Genomic DNA, 25,021 nt, shown 5'->3' with positions numbered 1-25,021 from the left:
CCTTATGTCAATGAAATCATCTTTTTTTTTTTTTTTTTGAGACGGAGTCTCGCTCTGTCGCTGGGGCTGGAGTGCAGTGGCCGGATCTCAGCTCACTGCAAGATCCGCCTCCCGGGTTTACGCCATTCTCCTGCCTCAGCCTCCCGAGTAGCTGGGACTACAGGCGCCCGCCACCTCGCCCGGCTAGATTTTTTTTTGTATTTTTTAGTAGAGACGGGGTTTCACCGTGTTAGCCAGGATGGTCTCGATCTCCTGACCTCGTGATCCGCCCGTCTCGGCCTCCCAAAGTGCTGGGATTACAGGCTTGAGCCACCGCGCCCGGCCAGAAATCATCTTAATCCAGGCCGATGTTGGCAGGAATGTCACCTTTAAAACGGGTAAGATGTTTATCTGCTGTATGGACCCTCCCCCTATCGTCTCTGGAACATTCCAGAACTTCCATCTCAATCCTCACTTGTTGACACCCTACCTTGTTTTGTGATTATTCTTGTTTGCATCAGAATTTTGAATCCACATACCTGAGATGATACCTACGTAGGCATGTACACATGCCTGTGTGTGCTTGTGTGCATATGCGTGTACGCGTGTCCATGTGCAAGTGTATATGCATGTATGTGTGCATGCGTACGTGTGTATATGTTTGTGTATGTGCGTATATGCGTGTGTATGCATATGTATGTATGCACACATGTGTACATGTGTATGTGTGTGTGCACATATGCACATGCGTGGGTGCATGTTTAGGCATGTGTATGCATGTGTGTGCACACAGATATACCTTTTCCTTTCATACAGGCTGTTTTGAGTATTGCTGTTAGGCAGTGACAACTTTCCGTTTCCTCAGTCAGAAAATGGGTAGCTCATCATTAATAAAGATGAGCATTCAATATCAGGAATCCCTAAAGGCAATTGAAATTGTCATATTAAATCAATAAATTCCAAAACAAAGATAGTGTTCTGTACTATGTGTTCACATTGAACTTTCTTATAAAAATTGGTGTGAATGTTTCCCACTTATTGGAAATCACATGACTAGTTTAAGGGAAAACGTGGAATATGAATTCTGTCTTCAGATGACTTTTGCATATTTATGATTGATCTGTTCTGCTGTTCTGGAAGCTCTGAAAGCCACTCTGTCTTACCCTAGCTGGTGCCACTGTTGTGAGAATTCAGGGAAACAAGGTGTCTGCCAGTTTAAGTATTTTAGATCTCAAGCTGCCTCTTTTCTGCACCATAAACCACCTTAAAGAAAGACACAGTGTGACTTGCAGTGGATTCCATCAGTTTTTTTTCTGTGGCTGAATCATCACTCTACATTGTGAATTAATGTTATTTTTCAGATCATCTTCATAACACAGGGAGGTTCTCCAGTGTTGAGTGCAGGTTCAGTGAAAGCACTACACTGTTACTACGGACTTAAACAGACTTGTTTTCTGAGTTCACTTCACTGGTTCCGAGTTCTCGGTCCCCTCCGCTCTCCTCCCCCTGCACTGTTATTTCTGTCTTATCTTCTTTTTGACGCATAGGCCCTCAGCAGATGGTGTGTTGGGGGCAGGTGTCTGCTGTGAATCTTCGATAACCTTGGGAGAGAACTTTTTCTTTGGAGCAAGACCCCTCTCAATAAACTTTCAGTAGCCCGAGCATCATCTGTTGTGTGAACTACTTGTGGAAAATGTTCAGCATTTTTCCTTGGATTTTGGCCGATCTTTCTCCACCTGCCAGTTTCGTCTCGGTTTGCCATGTCTGTACCTCACCAACCCCGTTCCAGCCCCGGTTCCGTGTGAAGTAATTGAAGCAGAGCTCTGCAGATGAGAGAGTGTGTGTCGCCCCCCCCGAGTTCCCTTCCTGGCCTCTGAGTGTGGGTTGTGTTTTGTTCCGAGGGACGACTCTGAGCCTCCTGGCCCCTGTTTTGGAGCACCCCACACCAAAGTGGGTGTAAAATGAAAAATGGGTGTATGCTGTATTATTATAATTCATAGAGTGGATGATAAAAATGCTTGAATCTGAACAGCAGCTGAAAATGAGGACATGGTACCAGTTTGGATGGTGGACGACCTTTTTGGAAAAAGCTTTCATGAGACTTTAGAAACCGTGCGTGTACTGTTTTGTATTTCATACTTAGAATCTGTACAGTGTGTGTTGTATGAATGTGTTGTATGAGTGTGTTGTGTTGTATGTGAGTTGCATGGGTTGTATGTGTGTTGCATGTGTATATTGTGTTGAGTTGCATTGATTGTATGTTTGAGTGTTGTGTGTTGTATGAGTGTGTACGTGTGTTTGTGAGTTGCATGTGTTGTGTATTGTATGAGTGTTGTGTTGTGAGTGCATTCTACATGTATTTGTGTTGAGTTGCATGTGTTGTGTGTATGTTGTATGTGTTATATGTTGCATGAGTATGTTGTACGTGCATGTTGTGTTGTGCGTGAGTTGCATGTGTTGTATGTGTTGTATGAGTGTGTTGTATGTGTATGTTGTGTTGTGAGTTGCATGTATTGTGTGTATGTTGTATGAGTGTTGTGTTGTATGACCGTGTTGTATGTGAATGTTGCATTGAGTTGCGTGTGTTGTGTGTGTTGTACGTGCATGTTGTGTTGAACGTGAGTTGCATGTGTTGTACGTGAGCTGTATGAGTGTGTTGTTTGTGTATGTCGTGAGTTGTATGTATCGTGTGTATGTTGTGTGAGTGTTATGTGTGCATGTTATGTTGTGAGTTGGTGTGTGTTGTGTTGTATGAGTGTTGTGTGTTGTATGAGTGTGTTGCATGTACATGTTGTATATGAGTTGTGTGTTGTGTATGTATGAGTGCTGTACGAGTGCATTGTAGGTGCGTGTTGTATTGTATGTGAGTTACGTGTGCTGTATGTGTGTATGAGTGTGTTGTACGTACATGTGTTGTGAGTTGCATATATTGGTGATGTGTTGCGTGAGTGTGTTATAAATGCATATTGTGTTGTGAGTTGCATGTATTCGGTATGTGTTGTATAGGTTGTGTGTTTGTGTGCATTGTGTGTTGTCAGTGTTGTATAAGCGCATTGTACGTGCGTGTTGTGTTGTTTGTGAGCTGCATGTTGTCAGTGTGTGCCGTGTGAGAGGCGGGGCATCCACATGACTTCTCCTCAGCGAGTCCTGCCTTGCAGCCCCTTCCGAGCTTGTATCCTCCTGAGCAGCCTAGAAGCAGCAGCATGTTTGCCTCTGCCCCTCCCCAGGAGGCCTCAGCCAGATCCTGCACTCAGCCCGCTGCTGGGCGGCCTCTCTTGTCTCTCTTGTCTCTCTCATCGTCCTCCTGCGCCTCCTCCTTCTCGGGACCTGCATCCTTCTTCTGTGCTCCCTGGCAAACCACACCTGGGATGTGGGAGTTCAGGCTCTCCCCGAAGCCGTTTGTTCCTCTCTGAAGAGCGCCCCCCCTTGACTGGTCGTGAGCAGCTGGAGTGGATTGCAGGGAAGGGAGGTGGGTGTGAACGGAGCCTGCACTGGGCAGGCCGCCCTCCTGAGGAAGGGGACGGGGCGGGAGGAGCCTCTCGTGGACAAGGGGCCCACCTCCTGCCCTCCTTCCCTCTATCCCAGTCTGTTGTGAGGGAGGCTGGGCCCTAGGTGATTTCTATGCAGATCTTCAATTATCCAGGCTGTGAAACAAATACTTCTGTTTTTAAGATCAGAGGAAATCTTCTTTTGTTTGTCTGCCTTTTATTTTATTTTATTTTTTTACTTTTTTGAGAAGGTGTTGCCCAGGCTGGAGTGGGTGGCATGATCTCGGCTCACTGCAACCTCACCCTCCCGGGCTCAGGCAATTCTCCTGCCTCAGCCTCCTAAGTAGCTGGGATGACAGGTGCCCGCCAACACATCCGGGTAATTTTTGCATTTTTAGTAGAGATGGGGTTTCACCATGTTGGCCAGGTTGGTCTCGAACTCCTGACCTCAAATGATCCACCCACCTCGGCCTTACAAGGGATTGGGATTATAGGCGTGAGCCACCGCGCCCGGTCCATCTGCCTCTTAGTTAGAACCTGTATATTTAATGTTTTAAATTTCACTTTTCCGATCAGAAGAGTAGCGTTCTTTTTTCCTAGTGTTGCTATGAATGTCCTTTACGATTAGGAGACTGGGCTGGCTGCCCACTGGAGAGTGGTATCACTGGGTCATGGTCACCATCTGCCCCAGCAGGGTCCAGAGTGTTTAGAGTCTTTCCTGGGCGTAGATACCCTTTTGTCTGACGTTCAGATAAAACCAATCACCATATTCAGTGAATCAAAGAGATCAGAGCTGGGAACGGTTAGTGCACATCCACCTCTCCCGAGAGTGTTCACGCCTCTTCCGCGGGGCTAGGCTGCTGCTGAGCGTGGTTCTACTGGCTGTGGGTGTGGCCTCTTTCCTCAACCGCAGCCATCGCAGGCCTGCCACAGTTGTGATTCTTCTAGAAGAGAATGGGCAGGCAACACAAGAGAAACAAGATATGTTAGATCTGAAACCTTTAAAAATTATTTCCTCAAACATTGTGTTTATTTTTTGCCCATACCTAATTTGATAGCAGTTTAGAAAAGATTACAATGAAAAAAAAAATTCCCCTCTATTAAGTCTTTGAAAGGCATCCAACTTAGTTTTCATACAATGATTGTCTCTTTGGAGTCATACTTTATTGGTTTCAGTAATGTGTAACAAGTACACCGGCATAAACAGATTTAGGAGCACACAGCTGCTTCATGATTATAGTTCAGCTCACGGGGCCCAGCTGTGGGGGTGCAGCCTGCGCCTGTCTGTGCGCCAATGGGGCTGCTCACCTTGAGCATCTGGGAGTGTCTGGGTAAGTGAGGTCTGGGCAAGGCAGCATCCACACATCTGTGTAGTTCTCACTTTGTCCACGTTATCCAGCAATGCCACAAATTCTCAAGTCAGTGTTCTCCAAGTGCATATTCAGTTAGTGTTTGGAAAGTGCATAGGTACCTCATACAGCACCTTCAGGAGGAGCTAGGAGCCCAGGAATGAGAGCAGGTGTGAGGCCTGTACTCTCTTTGCATAGATAAAATATACATGTGCATATCTGAGGCCAGAAAGTTAAACTGGGGCCAGAATGTGGAAGTCCTTACCTGTCGGATACTAGGGAGCCACTGAGGGTTTCGGAGAGAATCACGCCTCTGATGTGCGGCATGCCGTGGAGCTGGGGGTGGGGGGGACGACAGAGCAGTCTCATACAGGGCACTCGCCCTGGCGAGAGGAGGAGAGAAGGCAGCCAGTGAGCTGAGGGATTCGGTGCCTGGGTCAGGAGGGGAAGAGGGAGTGCAGGAAGGCAGATGAAGCTGCGAGTCTGCACCCCGTGGTCGGCGTTGCGCTTTGCCGGAAATCAGGAGGAGAAGCAAGTGTGGATCTGACTCGGAGATACTTAGAGACACCACTGCAAGCTGCGAGTTTGGAAGTACAGGAGGAGGCTTGGGGAAAATCTGGAGCAGGGTGCATTTGGGAGCCTCTTAGGTAGAAGTGCAGGTCAAGTAGCCAGAGTGTGAGGCGTACATGTCTGGAGGGAGGAGGCCAAAGGAAAGCCCACATTTGGAAATGGAGGAAGGGTTGGAAGACCCAGAAAAGGTCCTGCTTAGAGTCCAGGGAAGAGCTGGATGGCGCAGTTCACTAAAGCCCAGAGCTGAGAGTTTCCAGGACAAAGTCCCAAGTGTTACTGAAAACTGGCGGGCAGGACTCCACTTGGAGCCTGAGAGTGGAGCCTGGGTGCCCTGATCCCTGAGAGCAGCCAGAGCTTGGGGGTCTCGGCGGAAGTGGGTGGGAAGTGCAGGGAGCAGGTGGAGATGGCCCTTCAAGGCCTGGTGCTTCACACGGGCAGCCAGCCGTGGACCGAGACACAGCTGGAGAGGGGCCTGAACCCAGAGCGTCTCCAGGAGGAGGAAGGAGCCAGGAAGGGCAAAGGTATCCGGAAGAAAGGGGGCAGGCATGAAGCCAGGTCCTCAGGGAGGCTGCAGTCTTCTTTCTCTGTTCATGGAGTGGTTGTTGGTTATTTTGAGTTCTCAAAGTCATCCACTCGATGTGGTCCAGAGAAAGTTCCCAGGGGTCTGAAGCCCGGAGCAGGCCTTGTGCTTTTCCGAACACTGCGTGTTGCCTCAGGGTTACCGGCAATGGCTAATTCTAGCGTGTCTTTTGTTGAAGTCTGCAGAAGAGCCTCAACCAGCACCAGCTTTTGAAGAACTTATGAAACTTGTGTTCTTCTGATTCTGAGATTTTTGCCTGAAATGCCTCGTACATTTTTAACTAGGTGTTGTTAGCACTTGTGTTACGGCATTTGGAGCTCTGTGTTTTTGTGATGTGCTAGCTCTGAGGATGTTTAAGATTAGATTCCTAGAAATCAGGTTATAGGAGCTCTCGGCCATGCTTCATGAGTTATGTTTTGACCCCTCATAGTGGATCCCGTTGCGGTGGCTATTGTTAGTATTTGTGGAACACCTGACTCGTGATGCTAGGAGAATGTGATTTGTTTTCTTTGTAAGCCTAAAGTCTAATGACCTTGTAGAGTCTTTATACCCGTCTCTTATAAATCAGCTTTAACATACTTGAAAGTGTCCTCATTGTGCCCTTGAAAAGCAGGTGCACATTTTAAAAGTCATCCTTTTAAAATCCTTTTCTTCAGCCTGTTCCCTTTGTCTGTTTTGTTTCCTTCACTGCAACATCATGAAACAGGGACAAGGGCTAGAATCTGTTTCATACAGAGAACTTGAAACAAGGACAAGGACTAGAATGTGTTTCATACACAGAGCTGAACTGTGCGGAGCCACCTGCTTTGCCGACGTCTGTTTCTGTCTTGAGAGGGAACCCAGGCCTCTTGACTTTTTCTTTTGTACATTTTCAAAAAGAATATTTTTTCCTCTCTCGGGTCCATTCCACTGTGGGATTCTCTCCTAAGGCTGTTTCTTTGCCTTCCATTTCGACAACTATGATTTAGTTTCCGAGATGATGAAAGGGTAGTGAAAAGGCCTGGGAAAGAGAAAGCAGGAAGGGAAGAAATTATCTCATGATTTGAGTCAGAAGGAAATCACTCAGACAGGAACGCTATTACAAGCGGGTCAGATCCCAGGAAGTGGGATTGAATAAGTGGCATCGTATCACACACCTCTGTTTTACATTCTTGCTGTTGCCAGGGGTAACGAAAAGAACGAGTATATTCATTCCGAGGTCAAATATATGTCTTTGCTGACTCTGACTAGAATTAGCAGAATTCGTTCAGTTCAAGTTTGAGAATACCTTTACAGAAGAGGGTCTTCGTGCACGTGTGCCTATTTCTATTTATATGTTCACACGTATTGGAGTATAAATGTGTGTGTGCTGTGTGTGAGACCTCAGTATTTGAAACAAGAAATGTGCAGTAGAGCTTATTAATTATGAGAAGGTACATTTGGGGGATAACCCCTTTGTTTAGAATTGAATAATGGGGTCTTTGAGGAGTGTGTATATGTATGTGTGTTTGCATTTCTGTGTATGAAAGTGTGTATATGCATGTATATGTGTTGTGCATGTATGTGTGCCTTTGTGTGTAATGTACATGTGCATGCATGTGTATATGTGTGCATGTGTATTTGTGTTGCAGTATGTGTGTGCATGTGTTACATGTTTAGGCACGACTGCACATATGTGCAAGTGGGCATGCATGGATGCTCCTGTGTGTATAGTTATACATGTATATTTGTGCATGTTATGTCTACGCATTTACATATGTATGTGTGTCAGAATGTGTATGTATACGCATGTGTGTTTGAGTGTTGTGCATATGCTTGTGCGTGTGTGTTTGAGTGTTGTGTGAATGTGTCTGCATGTGTTATGTGTTGGTAGTATGTGATTATGTGAATGTGTGTGCATGTGTGAATGTATGTATTGCATGTAGGTGTGCGTGTCCATGTGTATGTGTGTGTGTGATATGTGTCTGTGCATGCATGCATGTGCACATTGGATTTGTGAATCCTCTCTGGGAGCGGCATGTTCCTGGAGACAGTGCATGGGATCCTCCGCTGTCCTCTCAGGGAGAGAGACGTTGTGAAAGTTCGAGCCATTAGGTAAACATGCCTGATGTTCTGTAAAATATATATTTAAATATACTACTGGGGTTAAATATATGTTAAATGGGTACAAAGCTGTTATATTGCATTAAAAGTCATGTTAGTACTTCCTGGTTAAAGGCTTTGTGAATGATTTCCTGTACATGGGACATAACACATCACACAGAATTACAGCGGGTCAATGGTATTTACCAGGAGGTCTGGCTTACGATTGGTATTTCTAGTTGCAGACATGCAGGTTGAGCTTTGCTGGACTTAGAGGAGGGTCATTGACTCTGCCCACTGAATGATACCAGCGTCTCTGCTGCTTCCTTTTTCTGCCGGCTTCATCCAGAGCTGGGACAGCTGCTCTCAGACGCATTGTATTTTTCTCTCCATAAAAATCTGCAGCATTTGTTAGCAGTCCAGTAGCAGACCGAGTGGCAGGTCCAGTGTCAGGTCCCGGGACAGGTCCAGCGGCAGGTCCAGCGTCAGGTCCAGGGGCAGGTCCAGCGGCAGGTCCAGCGTGAGGTCCAGTGTCAGGTCCAGCCAACTTTCCACATGGCCCATGTGAAAATGTACCCTCTCCCTTCCATTTTTTATTTTTATTTTTATTTTTATTTTTATTTTATTTTATTTTGAGCAACGTGGCTGTTTATTTCACCTGGGTGCAGGCGGGCTGAGTCCGAAAAGAGAGTCAGGGGGCTGTTTTATAGGATTTGGGTAGGTAAAGGAAAATTACAGTCAAAGGGGTGTTGTTCTCTGGTGGGCATGAGTGGGGGTCACAGGCTGCTCAGTGGGGGAGCTTTTTGAGCCAGAATGAGCCAGGAAAAGGAATTTCACAAGATAATGTCATCGCTTAAGGCAAGGACCAGTCATTTACACTTCTTTTGTGGTGGAATGTCATCAATTAAGGCGGGGCAGGGCATTTGCACTTCTTGTGATTCTTCAGTTACTTCAGGCCATCTGGGCGTATACCCTCCACTGTAAGAGTTATCCAAAGCGTCTGTGTTGGTCCAGGAAGCTTCCGAGGCGATGGGACAGCGTCAATCTTCAGCCGCTAAGCCGAGAATGTGTGGGAAGGAGTCAGTCAGAGAGCTTTGGGCCAGAGCTGCAGGGGCTCTGGGAGTGGCTGCTGGGCGAGTTTTACAGTCCGACTTCCAGTGGGGTCCCACACAGATGGGACACGGCTTAGGAGGAATCCCGGGCTGTGGGCATTCCTTGGCCCAGTGGCCAGATTTCCGGCACTTGTAGGAAGCTCCTGGGTGAGGAGGTTCTGGAGGAACCCCTGGTAGCTGTGGTTCAGGCATTTGGAAGTTCTTGTGTGCTGGAGATGTGGCTGGGGTTTGTCTCACAGTGGGGACAAGGAATTGCAACTTAGAAAGAAGTTGGTACTTGGCTGCCTCTACTCTATTATTGTACACCTTGAAGTCCAAGGTTCATTAAGTCCTGTTGTGGGGTTTGAGGGCCGGAATTTAATTTTTGGAGCTTTATTGAATGTCGGGAGCAGATTGTGTAATAAAATAAAATATATATTAAGAATAAGACAGCCTTCTGACCTTTCAGGGTCTAGGGCTGAAAAGTGTCTCAGGGTTGCTGCTAAACAGGCCACGAACTGGGCTGTTTTTATATTTGATTAAAAAGAGCCTAAACACTCACCGATTTGGGAGAGATCGAATAAAGAAAAAGGAGCATTAACCTTGACTATGCCTTCAGCCCTAGCCACTTTTTTAAGAGGAAATTGCTGGGTAGGTGGGGGAGGGTTGGTCGAGGAATGAAACTGTAAGCCAGACCGGGTGTGAGGAAGGGAGGTGATAAAAGGATTATAGTGGAGGCTGAGGAAAAATTGGGACCTAACTTGGCCTGGCGAGGAGGACAGAGGTCACATGGGTCTGTAGAAAAGGAAGACTGGAAAGACTCAGCGAAGCTTGGGGTTGGGACTGAGGGGACAGGCAGGAGGGAAAGAAGGAAGATTTGGGACGAGTTGCATTGGGAACAGAGATTAGGGAGGGACCGATGTGTAAAAGAATGCCTGGACGTGAGGCGCCTCAGACCAGTTGCCCATTTTAGGACAAGAATTATTTAGATCTTGTAGGATGGAAAAATCGAAAGTGCCATTTTCTGGCTCTTTGGAACTACTGTTGAAATGGTATTGGGGTTAAGCGGCATCGTAGAAGAAAATAAGGCATTTAGGTTTTAGGTCAGGTGTGAGTTGAAGAGGTTTTAAGTTCTTGAGAACACAGGCTAAGGGAGAAGAAGGAGGAACGGAGGGTGTAAGGTTGCCCATAGTGAAAGAGGCAAGCACAGAAAAAAGCGAGAGTAGAGACACAAAAGGAGTTCGGGGTTTCTTGCCCCCCAGAAAAGCAGGAAAGGGGTCGGGGAGTGGAAGTAATGGAATGGGGTGCAAAATTAAGAGGTCGGGGTTCTTGCCCCTCCCCCAGAAAAGCAGAGAAGGGGTAGAGACAGGGAGAGAAGGGGGTCGAGGTGCTTGCCCCTCCCCCAGAAAAGCTGGGCTTGCCACTAAGGATGAAGGACCAAGGAAGGCGTCCCTGCAGCGTGGTCAGACACCTCTGAAACGTGGGTGAGTAATCAGAGAGGCGTCCCTGCAATGATTAAACACCAACGGAAGGCTGCCTTCCTCAGTCTATGACCCGGCGCCGGCGTTTTGGGTTCGTGGATAAAACGTGTCTCCTTTGTCTCTACCAGAAAATGAAAGGAATTGAAATTAAGAGAAGGGAGAGATTGAAGGGTGGCGCAAAGATTGAAAGGAGAAAGAGGTCGAGCGATAGTGAGAGAGGTTGGAGAAGATGGTAAAAAGAGGCTGCTTACCCAATTTAAAATTGGTGAGATGTTCCTTGGGCTGGTTGGTCTCCACCAGAGGTCGTAAGTAGATCTTTCTCACAGAGTAAAGAGCAGGAGGACAGGGGATTGATCTCCCAAGGGAGGTCCCCTGATCCGAGTCACAGCACCAAAATGACATGCGCATCTGTGTGAAGAGACCACCAAACAGGCTTTGTGTGAGCAACATGGCTGTTTACTTCACCTGGGTACAGGCGGGCTGAGTCCGAAAAGAGAGTCAGCCCCCTTCCTTTTTTTTTTTTTTTTTTTTTTGAGACGGAGTCTCGCTCTGTCGCCCGGGCTGGAGTGCAGTGGCTGGATCTCAGCTCACTGCAAGCTCCGCCTCCCGGGTTTACCGCCATTCTCCTGCCTCAGCCTCCGAGTAGCTGGGACTACAGGCGCCCGCCACCTCGCCCGGCTAGTTTTTTGTATTTTTTTAGTAGAGACGGGGTTTCACAGTGTTAGCCAGGATGGTCTCGATCTCCTGACCTCGTGATCCGCCCACCTCGGCCTCCCAAAGTGCTGGGATTACAGGCTTGAGCCACCGCGCCCGGCCCTCCCTTCCATTTTTTAAAGCAGTAGTTATTAGTAGAGCCTACTGCCATTTCTCCTTGAGCTCCTCACAGTGGATGGTAAGCCTTTGCTTTATGAAAGCAAAGTTCCATGCTCTTTGTGCTAAGTCTCCTCTGCCTTTCTGTGAGAGGCTAGAATTGGGATCGACCCTCAGCTGTGCAAGAGCCTTGGTACATGTCTCAGTTCTGGAATCTACTCTGTGCTTGTTGCCTTCCATCGACCGACAGCCGTCTGTCTTCCTGTCACTCCTTCAACACGGAGTCCAGCAGTGTGCACACAGGTGAGCCTGTGTGAATGCTGGTTTTGTAGGATCTTATCGGAACCTTAGTCATCTTTTCACTAGGAAACCGGACACTGCAGAGGACTTACAGAAAAGCCCAAAGAAGCCGTATCAATAGAATCATAGAGACAGAATTCTATAACCATAGGAAATGGCATTGATTATCATGAAATGTGCATTCATGTGAGGCATAGTAAAACATCACATTTCTTACTGGGTAAGAGCTTGGAAAAGAGATTATGAAAGTATAACTGACTCTACTCTTGTATCGTGGAACATGGTAAAATGATGCAAGGTATTGTATAGAATGGAACACACAGAATAGAATTATATAGAGTAGCGCAGAATAGAACAAATAGTATAATGTTATATAGGGTAGCATAGAATAGAAGAAACAGTGTAACATTATGTAGTATAGTATACAATAGGACAAATAGTATTACATGGTCTAGAATAGAAGAAGTGGGATAGTATTGTAGAGTATACAGTTGAACTAATGACGTAGTATTGCACAGCATAATACAGTCTAGATTAGAACACACAGCATAGTATTAATATTACGTAGTGTGGTGTGGAATAGTAGAGTCGCATGGCACAGAACAGAGAGGATAGTGTTCTGTAGCACTGATGCAGGAGTTTTGCTCTTTAGCTCAGCTGGGTCCAGGTTCTTGTCTCATGACCAGGAAGAAACAGGCACGGGGACATCGAAGAGTGAGTGCAGTGGAACTTATTAAGCTAAAAGTTAAGCTCTCAGTGAAAAGAGGGGTCCTGAGAGCAGGTTGCTGGTCGCCCCCTTCCCAGTTGACTGTAAGGGCTTTTATATAGAAGCTGATGGGGCCGGGCTCCCTGTCTAAGGAGCAAATTTCTGGTGGTTCCACCCCATTCCCCCGTGTGCATGGGGACCCTTAGTCTGCTATGAGCATGCTTAGGCGAGCCCCCCGTGCAAGTCCCCCTAGGTGCACAAAACATGGGCTGGAGGCTCTCTGGGACCCTTCCCTTACTGTCTGCCTAAAGCAAGCTGGCTAACTCCTTTCCGTATAGAAGAAAATAGAATAGAATAGAAGAGATGGTACAGTATTTTATAGTATAGAATGAAGCTGTCGTATTCTATCGTAGAGAATGGAATAGTATAGAATAGAACACACAGATCGTACTAGTGTAGTATAGAATAGTAACCTCACGCAGCACGGAGCAGTGTTGTGCTCCCTATGTACAGAGTGTAACCAGCAGGAGAGCGTTCTTCAGTGGGGCGTCAGTGGCCCTTCATATTTCTTTGGTTCTGCGGAAATGAGGAGAGGGAGTTAAGGGAGGGGGAGGAGGTTGGCTTTCTTACTTTTAAGGCGCTCATTACTTCTTGGGGATCATTTGAGGGTCCCCTTTGGTAGTATTCTGTGAAGCAGTCTCTGTACTCTGTGTAGGGTGAAATGTGGAGCAGTCTGTAGACTCTCTGTAGGGTGAAATGTGGAGCAGTCTGTAGACTCTGTGTAGGGTGAAACGTGAAGCAGTCGGTGGACTCTGTAGGGTGAAATGTGGAGAAGTCTGTGGACTCTGTAGGGTGAAATGTGGAGCAGTCTGTGGACTCTGTAGGGTGAAACGTGAAGCAGTCGGTGGACTCTGTAGGGTGAAATGTGGAGAAGTCTGTGGACTCTGTAGGGTGAAATGTGGAGCAGTCTGTGGACTCTGTAGGGTGAAATGTGGAGCAGTCTGTGGACTCTGTGGAGGGTGAAACATGAAGCAGTTGAGAAAGGATGAAGTCAGAAGTAGCTCAGCAGAGATGCACCAACTCTTGCCTGGGAGACTGTGGAGCAGTCTGTGGACTCTGTAGGGTGAAATGAGGTGTTTTATGGAAATAGTTGTCTCCTGCCTGGCACATGGCAGAGCCTCCGTGGATCTTGCCGTCAGGACCCCTCTGATAACTTCTCTACAGTGCCCTCCGCACTATAAATACCACACATTGTGGGAAGTCCGGGCCTTTTCAAAGGCTGCGTTTCATTTTAACAAAATTGGAATGCCCTGCATATTTGGAATGGCCAGATCATCCTGCACTTTTGACTTCACCTGTCCAGCTGGGTACACCTCCCTGCGTGCTGCCAAGGCTTACGGCGGAATTCCCTGACGCCACTACCCTCACTGCCTGCACCTGAATCTGCTGTGGGGTCATTTCCTTATTGGACTTGTCTGGGGACCTCCTGAGGGGTGGATGGGTCAGGACTGGGTTATCTGGGGAAGGTGTTCACGGCATTCCTGTTTGCAGTCTGTGTCCCTGTTGGAAGAGATGCTTTTAGCACTTCCGTTAATCCAGACGTGATTAGCAAGAGGTGTCTCTCCCAGGTAAGAGTTGGTGCATCTCTGCTGAGCTTCTTCTGACTTCATCCTTTTTCAAGTCTGTTACAAAGAGAACTTTGGTTTCTCAAGGTTTACGAATTAATGTCAGAGAGCAATTTAGTGTTCTGTTTGAGTCACCAGCCTTGCTGTGGATGATTCGTGAGTCCTTGGTGGTTAGGGCCGCAGCACAATCGGTGGGCCGTCTGTTCCCCACCCTGGTGGATACTTTCTCACCCAAAGAAATGTATTCTGTTAACATGTCTCAATTAGAATATTTTAGTAGGAGACAGAGTTATGGTTCTTGTTTTAATTTGTAATAGATGATTACTGTAGCAGGGTCAAGGTTGAGACTTGCAGTGTAGCTCATGGAAAACATTGATTAGAAACACCCAAAATATAGCACCAGCTTTGTTGCTGCAGCTCCAAGGGACTAGGAATGCATATCTATTTTTTTCTTTTGTTATTATTTATTTTTATTTTTGAGACAGAGTCTTGCTCTGTCACCCAGGCTGGATTGCAGTGGCATAATCTCAGCTCATTGCAACCTCTGCTTCCAGGGCTCAAGAGAATCTTGTGTCTCAGCCTCCTGAGTAGCTGGGATTACAGGTGCCTGCCGCCATACCCAGCTAATTTTTGAATTTTTAGTAGAGACAGGGGTCTCACCGTGTTGGCCAGGCTGGTCTTGAACTCCTGACCTCAAGTGATCTGCCAACCTTGGCCTCCCAAAGTGCTGGCATTACACACATGAGCCACTGTGCCTGGCCACCATGACCATTTTCAATGTGGCACTGAATATCTGCCTTTTTTTTTTTTTTTTTAAAGAAGTGCAGATGTTACTTCTCACACCTCTATTCTGTTGCTGGCCTGGGCTGGCCAGCAGGGTTCCCAGGCTCGAGGCCATGTCTGAAGTGTTGTTGGACAACGTGGATCTGTGAGCCCTTGGTCTTTGGGTACGTGGGGCACCCCGAGACACCCACAGTCTTGCGAGGGTTTACAGCTCTGTGTGTGGCTGCTGTGGGGCAGCTTTGGGCGGGGAGGAAGGAGAGCAGAGCCCATCTGTCCTGGTGCGGAAAATGCCCAAGAAAGTAAAGAAATGGTACAAAAAAATCATCATCTGTCCTGGTGCCATTTCTGTCAAAATAAATAAATAAAAATTCACTCTGAATGTGGTTCTGTGCTTGAGGAGGATAGAAAATACCTGGAAGATGCACAAAGTGTTCTTATGGGGTCAGCGCCGGGAAGTGGGATGGGAGGCTTGGGAGCATGGAAAGGAGGATGTGGCGTATTTCATTCTAGTTTATTTGGTAGAGCAAGTGATGAAAGTGAAGCCTGAGTGATCAGAGCAGCTCAGCCTGGCCATGCGTAGATCCCAGGGTGTCCCACCTCCCACCTCCACTGCAGCTCTGTTTCTCAGTCACAGATGAGACAGGTGGCCTGAGGCTGTGGGCCGAGGAGGGGCAGCTCAGTGTCCCCAGCACCTGACTGTCCAGGCTGCTCTTGGGCCAGCCTGAGGGAAGGGGCGGAGGAGAGCTGGGAGGGTGCACAGTGCGTCCCCTTCCCCCGCCCTGGACTGAGGTGAGCCCAGGCTGCTGTCAGGATGGAGGAAGATGCCCTCAGGATGGAGGAAGAGGCCGGTGGACTCTGGTCAGCAGCCAGTGTGGTCTTTCCCACAGGGGATGCGCAGCGCGCCAACTAGCAGGAAAAAACTCTGCTTTAGTTTTTAAATTTTGCTCATTCTGTTTATCGTGCTGGTCATGGTAAGATTTGGATATTGTTGGTAGGAATCAGTGCCAATTGCATACAGTTGACTCTTGTCCAACACAAGCTTGAGCTTTGCGGGTCAACTTATAGTGGATTTTTTCAACCAAACTCAGGGAGAAAATACAGTGTTCTGCCACGTGAAACGCGTGTCGGAGGGCCGACTCTTTGTACACGCAGGTTCGGCAGGTCCACCTGTGGGGCTTGAATGTGCCTGGATTTGGTGTCCATGGGGTCCTGGAACCGACTCCCTGAGTCCAGCGAGGCTGGCCCCGGGATCGACTCCTTGAGGACAGCGAGGCTGGCTCCGGGACCGGCTCCCTGAGGACAGCGAGGCGTTTCTAGTAGCAGGTGGTTTATTTTGTGTTTTCCCCCTGGCTCCACACCCCGTTCTCAGAGACACGGCTGTCACAGGGGGACCAGCTGGGGCAGGGGAAGAGTGGAGGGCACCTGGTAGAAGTGGCTGTGGACTCTCTTAGGAACGATAACCGTGGCACCTACCGTACACGAAGGTATTGTTGGTCTGCACTCTTCTCGTGTTGGTCTGGGGCATGCAGTGGCCGTGGGCTGGTGTGGTCCACAGCCCCGGGCTCCGTGGTCCCTGAGACTGAAATCCCATCCGGTGCTGTGTCACCTTGGGCCAGCTGTCTCCTGAGGGGAAGGGAAGAGAGAACAGCCCTCCCCGCATGGCCTCCCCAGCACCACCCACCCCCAGGACCTCCAGTGTGGACCCTGCTGGGGGCTCCTCTCTCCTGGGGGGACCTTGTCCCAACAAGAGGACTCCATGGGCTGCAGGAGGTGTCGAGCTATTTTCTCTCCTGGAACTGGGTTGCTAACCCTAACCCAGATGCAGGAGGAAAGGCTCAGAAGTGCCTTCATAATAAGGAGTTGTCGACGTGAACTTTGGACAGCAAACACTGCTTACATTTCCTTTTCCGTTTTGATGCGTTAATGGTGTGCGGCAACACCATGACACACGGGGATGCAGGTGATGGCTGACCCCCCCGCAAGGGGGCCATACACCTGTTTGATAATAAGAAGGCATGCTTCTCTTACTGCAAATAAAAACTTTTAATGGTTTTCTGCCAGAAAGACCCTGTCCTTTATGTAGGGATACATAGAGGATCATTTGGCAAGGGATTGCAGATTTGGAGTTAAACTAAAAACAAATTAATTTCATTTTCTAGCACTCTGAACCCATTTGAGTTAATTATTCATTGAGAATTTGAATAGCACACACTGTTCTGACTTCCCCAATTGCCCCCTAATGAACGGCATTTGCTGTAACATGACAAAACCCTGAGTCTTAGAATTACTGGGTAATGTGGAAAAAGTCAAAGTTGGTTCTCTGTTGTTTTGCTTTAAGGAAATTATATTAATTTGCAGCCACTTAGTTTTCTCCTTTCCAATAAGAAAAATTGCTTTCTTACTACCTGAAAATTCGTGAAGGTCAAGGGGACGCAGGCTGCAGTGCATTAAAAGCCACCATCAAATGTGGACGTGGACCGAGTTTTCCCCTGTTCTCTCCCACCATCAAATGTGGACGTGGACTCAGTTTCCCCCTGGTCTCACCCATCATCAAGTGTGGACGTTGACCCAGTTTCCCCCGTTTTCTCCCACCATCAAATGTGGACGTGGACCCAGCTTCCCCCTGTCCTTGCTAACTATCAAATGTGGACTTGGACACACTTTCCCTCTGTTCTTGCCCGCCATCAAATGTGGACACGGATTCAGTTTCCCTCTGTTCTTGCCCACCATCAAATATAGATGTGGACCTAGTTACCTTCTGTTCTCACCCACCATCAAATGTGGATGTGGACCCAATTTCCTTCTGTTCTTGCCCACCATCATATGTGGACATGGACTCAGTTTCCCTCTGTTCGTGCCTACCTTGCCACCATGGCTCATTTCACAATCACTCAGGAAAGGAAGAAACATTATTTTTAATAGGCATGAAGGCAGTTGTTTTGAACCTAAGGAACAGGACATAATTCCAGCAATGGAAATGACCAGCCGAGTGGGTCTGTATGAGGTTTGGAAGAAAAAAAGGATTTTAACTTCCCCTCTCTGTGTGTGCCCACCTCCCCCAGTTGAGAGTCACAGATTTAATTACTTTAATTTTGAGCTTAAAATAATTTGACAGCCTAACAAAAACTACTACAGTCCTATAAAATTCTGCTGTGTGTTTGGTTTTTCAGTTGCTTTTCTGAATATGGTAAATGAATGCATTATGAGTTGTTACTTTAGTAATTGCTGTAAAAATTAATGTAGGTTATAACCAAGTGTTATAAAGTTAATTTAGCACCAAAGTAAAGCTAAAGCTGCATTGATTTCCCACTGTACTTGTGCATAACAACGGCTCCATGAGGCAGGCGCTGTGACCCTGCAGTCTGGTGGGAGCAGGTGCCACCTGGCTGGTGCGTTCGCTGCCCGTCCCCTCTTGCTCCCAGGCAGCTTTGCAGTTTCCAGGCTATGCGGGACTTGAGGCCGATGGTCAGTAAGAGACGGTGGGGAGTTGGGTGGTGCAGGTTGACGTGGGGTGGAAGGAGGCGTGGAGAGCCTGGGGAAGGCTGGACAGCAGCTCCGGTACCTACACAGGGGGGCAGGGGGCCGCGGCACGGGGCAGTGAGTAGCTCCTGGAAACAGCCCTTGGGGTTTTTATAGACGAGTCTGTCTTCAGCTCTGCACCCCTTTCCTGCTGAGTCCAGGTGGAGGGTGGAGGCGTCCAGCGCTTGTTTCTCCAGGTGAGGGCCCATCGGACACAGCCAGTGTTTCCTGGAGTCCCCTCACCTGGGAACGTGCCCCTGCTCTTTTCAGAACAAAGCAAATCTTAGTTAAACTTTACACATCACCTTTCCAGAAGGTGTTTAAGTCTGTATGCCTGTTAAGTCACCTAACTTTAAAGAGTATGATACAATATGCTTCTTTTTAGGGGAGAAAACCTAGCTGATTTAAAAGATAAAATCTGAGGTTGGGGTCGCAGCATTTTGGAGGAGACTTGGTTTATGTCCTAGTGGGCGGCAGTGTTTCCTCAACTATTGTGTTTGCCCTATTATTACATTACAGAGGTGACACTTCAAACATAGGAAATGGAAGGCAAAACAGCCCCCCCCCCATTCAGAGATAAACGTTATCAACATATTCATGCACTTCCTTCTGCTGTTTTTGCTCTTCACTTTTTATTTTAAGACCACGTTCGTAGGATGGATATATAATTGTTTATGGTGACTTTAAAAGCACCTTTCTTGCTAAAAAGAGTATTTTTTCAGTCTGGAAAATTTAGACAACATGTTTTGCTTAAAAATTAATTATAATACCACGGTGAAGTCATCAATGTTTTTATACATTTTCTTGGTCTCTTTATGGACTTAATATATACAATTTAACAAATTGGAAATAACGTAATTTTATGCATAAAATGTTTCTTGGCATTAGAGATAGAGCAGAGAGGAGGCACAGGGCTTCCCGCTGACTGAGGTCCTCCCAGGGTGTGACCAGCAGCCTCCCAAGTTTAGGGTCTGCACGGAGTAAGATTTCTAAATCGCCTTACACCACAACCCCTGCAGCCATGCGTCCCTTTGATAAGGGGGTGTACTCTGATAGATTTTTCAAGACAAGAGTTTGCTGGATCTGAGGCTGTTTCAGCTGCTTCTGGAGACGGCAGCTCTGGGACGTTTGTGCCAGCTCTCCCTCAAGACCCCACGGATGCCACATCCTCATCTTTTGGAATCCAGTGTTGTAGAGGAGAAGTCTGAAGCCAGTTTGATTTTTGCTTTGTGGTAGGAAACTGATGTTTTCAGGCTTTTCCCCTTTATTTTCATAATGAAGATGATGTCCCACCTCATCCAGAGGTGTTTTTGTTACCTTGTCGGGAATGTCCAGCCCGTATGTGCCCCTTCAGGTCCTCAGTCCCTTTCTCAACTTCCTCACAATCCTCCCCATGTCATCCATCTTCACTGTACTTCTGTTATTTTTTTCATTTTTGTGCTCACTTTCCTATGCAACTTTTGTTCTTGTTTCACAGATGCCCGTGCCAAACTTGATGTCTGAGGCTCGGGGGCCGTGTTTTATTCTGTCTGCCTCTGCATGTACTTTGGAGAAGTGGGGTTGGAGGTTGCCCCCCAGGTGCTGTTTCAGCTGGACCTGCCCGGACTCTGTGAATTGCGGGCATCGGGCAGAGCCCATGTGGCTCTATGGTGGGCCGTGTTGCTGAACCGTACGTCTGAGGTTTGGGGGCCGTGTTTCATTCTGTCTGCCTCTGCATGTACTTTTGAGAAGTGGGGGTGGGGGTTGCCCCCTGGGTGTTTCAACTGCACCTGCCCAGACTCCCTGAAGTGGGAATGTCGGGCAGAACCCGTGTGACTCTACGGTGCGCTCTGGTGCTGACAGAGCAAGAAGCCGCACTCCCAGGACATGCTTGCAGCTGTGGGCAGGTCTGGGATCGTGACAGGATCATTTCCTTCTCTAAAATACATCTCAACTGTTATCCAGAGGGTTGGCTGTAGGCTTTCAACAGCTTCACTCTTCTTAGTGACCAGGAGACAATTCACTGAACAGAGTTGCTGTCAGGTTTAATTAGGAATTTCTGCGAGAGGCTGGCGGTACAGCTCCCTCTGCAAGCCTCCTGCAGCCTCCCCGTCCCCACTCTTGGCCCAGCCACCTGCGTTGGTCTGTGGAGGCTGCACATTCTCTGTTCTCCTAAGGGGCTCCTGGACTTCGGGACAGCCTTGGTAAGTTGATGTGTGACTCCCAGTCTCTTCTCTCTGTAAGTAAGTACGTTCATGGAATCCTGATCTTCTAAAATGTTTCATCTTTGTAAAACAGCCACAGTTTCCTAAGCCACCTTGTGTCTGAATGTGAATCAGTGGTTATTTTTCACTGCAGAATGAACAGAACTGGAATCATAAGATTTAGAGGGTGATGAAAAGACAGAGGTTAGCATATTCCATTTTCTCACCTTTTCCTTATACTTTTTCCTTAAATGCACCCCTCGTGTGTCTGTGAAGTTCTTCCCAATTCTGTAACGTCACTCCATCCTCAAGCGGAACATTTGTGAACAGTCACAAGTATTGATGTGTACACCTCTGCAACCCAGCTGGAATGAATGCTTTTTATTTATGAATGGATGGTCATCGGATGGCCAGAGGGATTCCCTGTGAATTGCCGGGGTCCTCATGCCTGCTTGTGAGTGACATGCACATGGCGAGGGCTAGGGAATCTCAGTCTCTGTGATTCGAGTAGTGGCATCGTTTACGCAAGGCAGGTGGATGACTCTTTGAGCTTGCCATGCTCCTGGGTGGCACAGCACAGCTGACATGAAGTGGGGCAAGGGCTTGTTCCACGAGTTTCTGTGTTTTTGTTGTTGTTGTTGTTATTTGTTTTGAGATGGAGTCTCTCTCTGTCACCCAGCTGGAGTGCAGTGGCGCGATCCAGGCTCACTGAAAGCTCCGCCTCCCGGGTTCACGCCATTCTCCTGCCTCAGCCTCCCGAGTAGCTGGGACTACAGGTGCCCGCACCACGCCTGCTAAATTTTTTGTATTTTTAGTAGAGACAGGGTTTCACGGTGTTAACGGGATGGTCTCGATCTCCTGACATTGTGATCCACCCGCCTTGGCCTCCTGAAGTGCTGGGATTGCAGGCGTGAGCCACTGTGCCTGGCCTGTTTTTGTTTTTTTGAGATGGAGTCTTGCTCTGTCGTCCAGATTGAAGTGCAGTGTCATGATCTTGGCTCACTGCAACCTCCACTCACTGCAACCTCTGCCTTTCAGTTCGAGCAATTCTCTTGCCTCAGCCCCCCTAGTAGCTGGGATTACAGCATGTGCCACCATGCCTGGCTGATTTTTGTATTTTTAGTAGAGACAGGGGTCTCACCGTGTTGGCCAGGCTGGTCTTGAACTCCTGACCTCAAGTGATCTGCCAACCTTGGCCTCCCAAAGTGCTGGCATTACACACATGAGCCACTGTGCCTGGCCACCATGACCATTTTCAATGTGGCACTGAATATCTGCCTTTTTTTTTTTTTTTTTTAAAGAAGTGCAGATGTTACTTCTCACACCTCTATTCTGTTGCTGGCCTGGGCTGGCCAGCAGGGTTCCCAGGCTCGAGGCCATGTCTGAAGTGTTGTTGGACAACGTGGATCTGTGAGCCCTTGGTCTTTGGGTACGTGGGGCACCCCGAGACACCCACAGTCTTGCGAGGGTTTACAGCTCTGTGTGTGGCTGCTGTGGGGCAGCTTTGGGCGGGGAGGAAGGAGAGCAGAGCCCATCTGTCCTGGTGCGGAAAATGCCCAAGAAAGTAAAGAAATGGTACAAAAAAATCATCATCTGTCCTGGTGCCATTTCTGTCAAAATAAATAAATAAAAATTCACTCTGAATGTGGTTCTGTGCTTGAGGAGGATAGAAAATACCTGGAAAGATGCACAAAGTGTTCTTATGGGGTCAGCGCCGGGAAGTGGGATGGGAGGCTTGGGAGCATGGAAAGGAGGATGTGGCGTATTTCATTCTAGTTTATTTGGTAGAGCAAGTGATGAAAGTGAAGCCTGAGTGATCAGAGCAGCTCAGCCTGGCCATGCGTAGATCCCAGGGTGTCCCACCTCCCACCTCCAACTGCAGCTCTGTTTCTCAGTCACAGATGAGACAGGTGGCCTGAGGCTGTGGGCCGAGGAGGGGCAGCTCAGTGTCCCCAGCACCTGACTGTCCAGGCTGCTCTTGGGCCAGCCTGAGGGAAGGGGCGGAGGAGAGCTGGGAGGGTGCACAGTGCGTCCCCTTCCCCCGCCCTGGGACTGAGGTGAGCCCAGGCTGCTGTCAGGATGGAGGAAGATGCCCTCAGGATGGAGGAAGAGGCCGGTGGACTCTGGTCAGCAGCCAGTGTGGTCTTTCCCACAGGGGATGCGCAGCGCGCCAACTAGCAGGAAAAAACTCTGCTTTAGTTTTTAAATTTTGCTCATTCTGTTTATCGTGCTGGTCATGGTAAGATTTGGATATTGTTGGTAGGAATCAGTGCCAATTGCATACAGTTGACTCTTGTCCAACACAAGCTTGAGCTTTGCGGGTCAACTTATAGGTGGATTTTTTCAACCAAACTCAGGGAGAAAATACAGTGTTCTGCCACGTGAAACGCGTGTCGGAGGGCCGACTCTTTGTACACGCAGGTTCGGCAGGTCCACCTGTGGGGCTTGAATGTGCCTGGATTTGGTGTCCATGGGGTCCTGGAACCGACTCCCTGAGTCCAGCGAGGCTGGCCCCGGGATCGACTCCTTGAGGACAGCGAGGCTGGCTCCGGGACCGGCTCCCTGAGGACAGCGAGGCGTTTCTAGTAGCAGGTGGTTTATTTTGTGTTTTCCCCCTGGCTCCACACCCCGTTCTCAGAGACACGGCTGTCACAGGGGGACCAGCTGGGGCAGGGGAAGAGTGGAGGGCACCTGGTAGAAGTGGCTGTGGACTCTCTTAGGAACGATAACCGTGGCACCTACCGTACACGAAGGTATTGTTGGTCTGCACTCTTCTCGTGTTGGTCTGGGGCATGCAGTGGCCGTGGGCTGGTGTGGTCCACAGCCCCGGCTCCGTGGTCCCTGAGACTGAAATCCCATCCGGTGCTGTGTCACCTTGGGCCAGCTGTCTCCTGAGGGGAAGGGAAGAGAGAACAGCCCTCCCCGCATGGCCTCCCCAGCACCACCCACCCCCAGGACCTCCAGTGTGGACCCTGCTGGGGGCTCCTCTCTCCTGGGGGGACCTTGTCCCAACAAGAGGACTCCATGGGCTGCAGGAGGTGTCGAGCTATTTTCTCTCCTGGAACTGGGTTGCTAACCCTAACCCAGATGCAGGAGGAAAGGCTCAGAAGTGCCTTCATAATAAGGAGTTGTCGACGTGAACTTTGGACAGCAAACACTGCTTACATTTCCTTTTCCGTTTTGATGCGTTAATGGTGTGCGGCAACACCATGACACACGGGGATGCAGGTGATGGCTGACCCCCCCGCAAGGGGGCCATACACCTGTTTGATAATAAGAAGGCATGCTTCTCTTACTGCAAATAAAAACTTTTAATGGTTTTCTGCCAGAAAGACCCTGTCCTTTATGTAGGATACATAGAGGATCATTTGGCAAGGGATTGCAGATTTGGAGTTAAACTAAAAACAAATTAATTTCATTTTCTAGCACTCTGAACCCATTTGAGTTAATTATTCATTGAGAATTTGAATAGCACACACTGTTCTGACTTCCCCAATTGCCCCCTAATGAACGGCATTTGCTGTAACATGACAAAACCCTGAGTCTTAGAATTACTGGGTAATGTGGAAAAAGTCAAAGTTGGTTCTCTGTTGTTTTGCTTTAAGGAAATTATATTAATTTGCAGCCACTTAGTTTTCTCCTTTCCAATAAGAAAAATTGCTTTCTTACTACCTGAAAATTCGTGAAGGTCAAGGGGACGCAGGCTGCAGTGCATTAAAAGCCACCATCAAATGTGGACGTGGACCGAGTTTTCCCCTGTTCTCTCCCACCATCAAATGTGGACGTGGACTCAGTTTCCCCCTGGTCTCACCCATCATCAAGTGTGGACGTTGACCCAGTTTCCCCCGTTTTCTCCCACCATCAAATGTGGACGTGGACCCAGCTTCCCCCTGTCCTTGCTAACTATCAAATGTGGACTTGGACACACTTTCCCTCTGTTCTTGCCCGCCATCAAATGTGGACACGGATTCAGTTTCCCTCTGTTCTTGCCCACCATCAAATATAGATGTGGACCTAGTTACCTTCTGTTCTCACCCACCATCAAATGTGGATGTGGACCCAATTTCCTTCTGTTCTTGCCCACCATCATATGTGGACATGGACTCAGTTTCCCTCTGTTCGTGCCTACCTTGCCACCATGGCTCATTTCACAATCACTCAGGAAAGGAAGAAACATTATTTTTAATAGGCATGAAGGCAGTTGTTTTGAACCTAAGGAACAGGACATAATTCCAGCAATGGAAATGACCAGCCGAGTGGGTCTGTATGAGGTTTGGAAGAAAAAAAGGATTTTAACTTCCCCTCTCTGTGTGTGCCCACCTCCCCCAGTTGAGAGTCACAGATTTAATTACTTTAATTTTGAGCTTAAAATAATTTGACAGCCTAACAAAAACTACTACAGTCCTATAAAATTCTGCTGTGTGTTTGGTTTTTCAGTTGCTTTTCTGAATATGGTAAATGAATGCATTATGAGTTGTTACTTTAGTAATTGCTGT

At 48.1% G+C, this 25,021-nt stretch overlaps 1 pseudogene; it reads right to left on the bottom strand.

Annotated features, from left to right (window-relative positions):
• Positions 1-4,067: 4,067 nt before the first annotated feature.
• On the bottom strand, positions 4,068-23,551 carry LOC117063335 (annotated as a pseudogene).
• Positions 23,552-25,021: the final 1,470 nt, after the last annotated feature.

The sequence above is a fragment of the Trachypithecus francoisi genome, unplaced genomic scaffold, assembly GCF_009764315.1.
Source record: "Trachypithecus francoisi isolate TF-2019V2 unplaced genomic scaffold, Tfra_2.0 Lachesis_group18, whole genome shotgun sequence".
NCBI lineage: Eukaryota > Metazoa > Chordata > Mammalia > Primates > Cercopithecidae > Trachypithecus > Trachypithecus francoisi.
The sequence above is the reverse complement of the archived record's forward strand: the minus strand, read 5'-3'. Positions and strand labels throughout refer to the sequence as shown.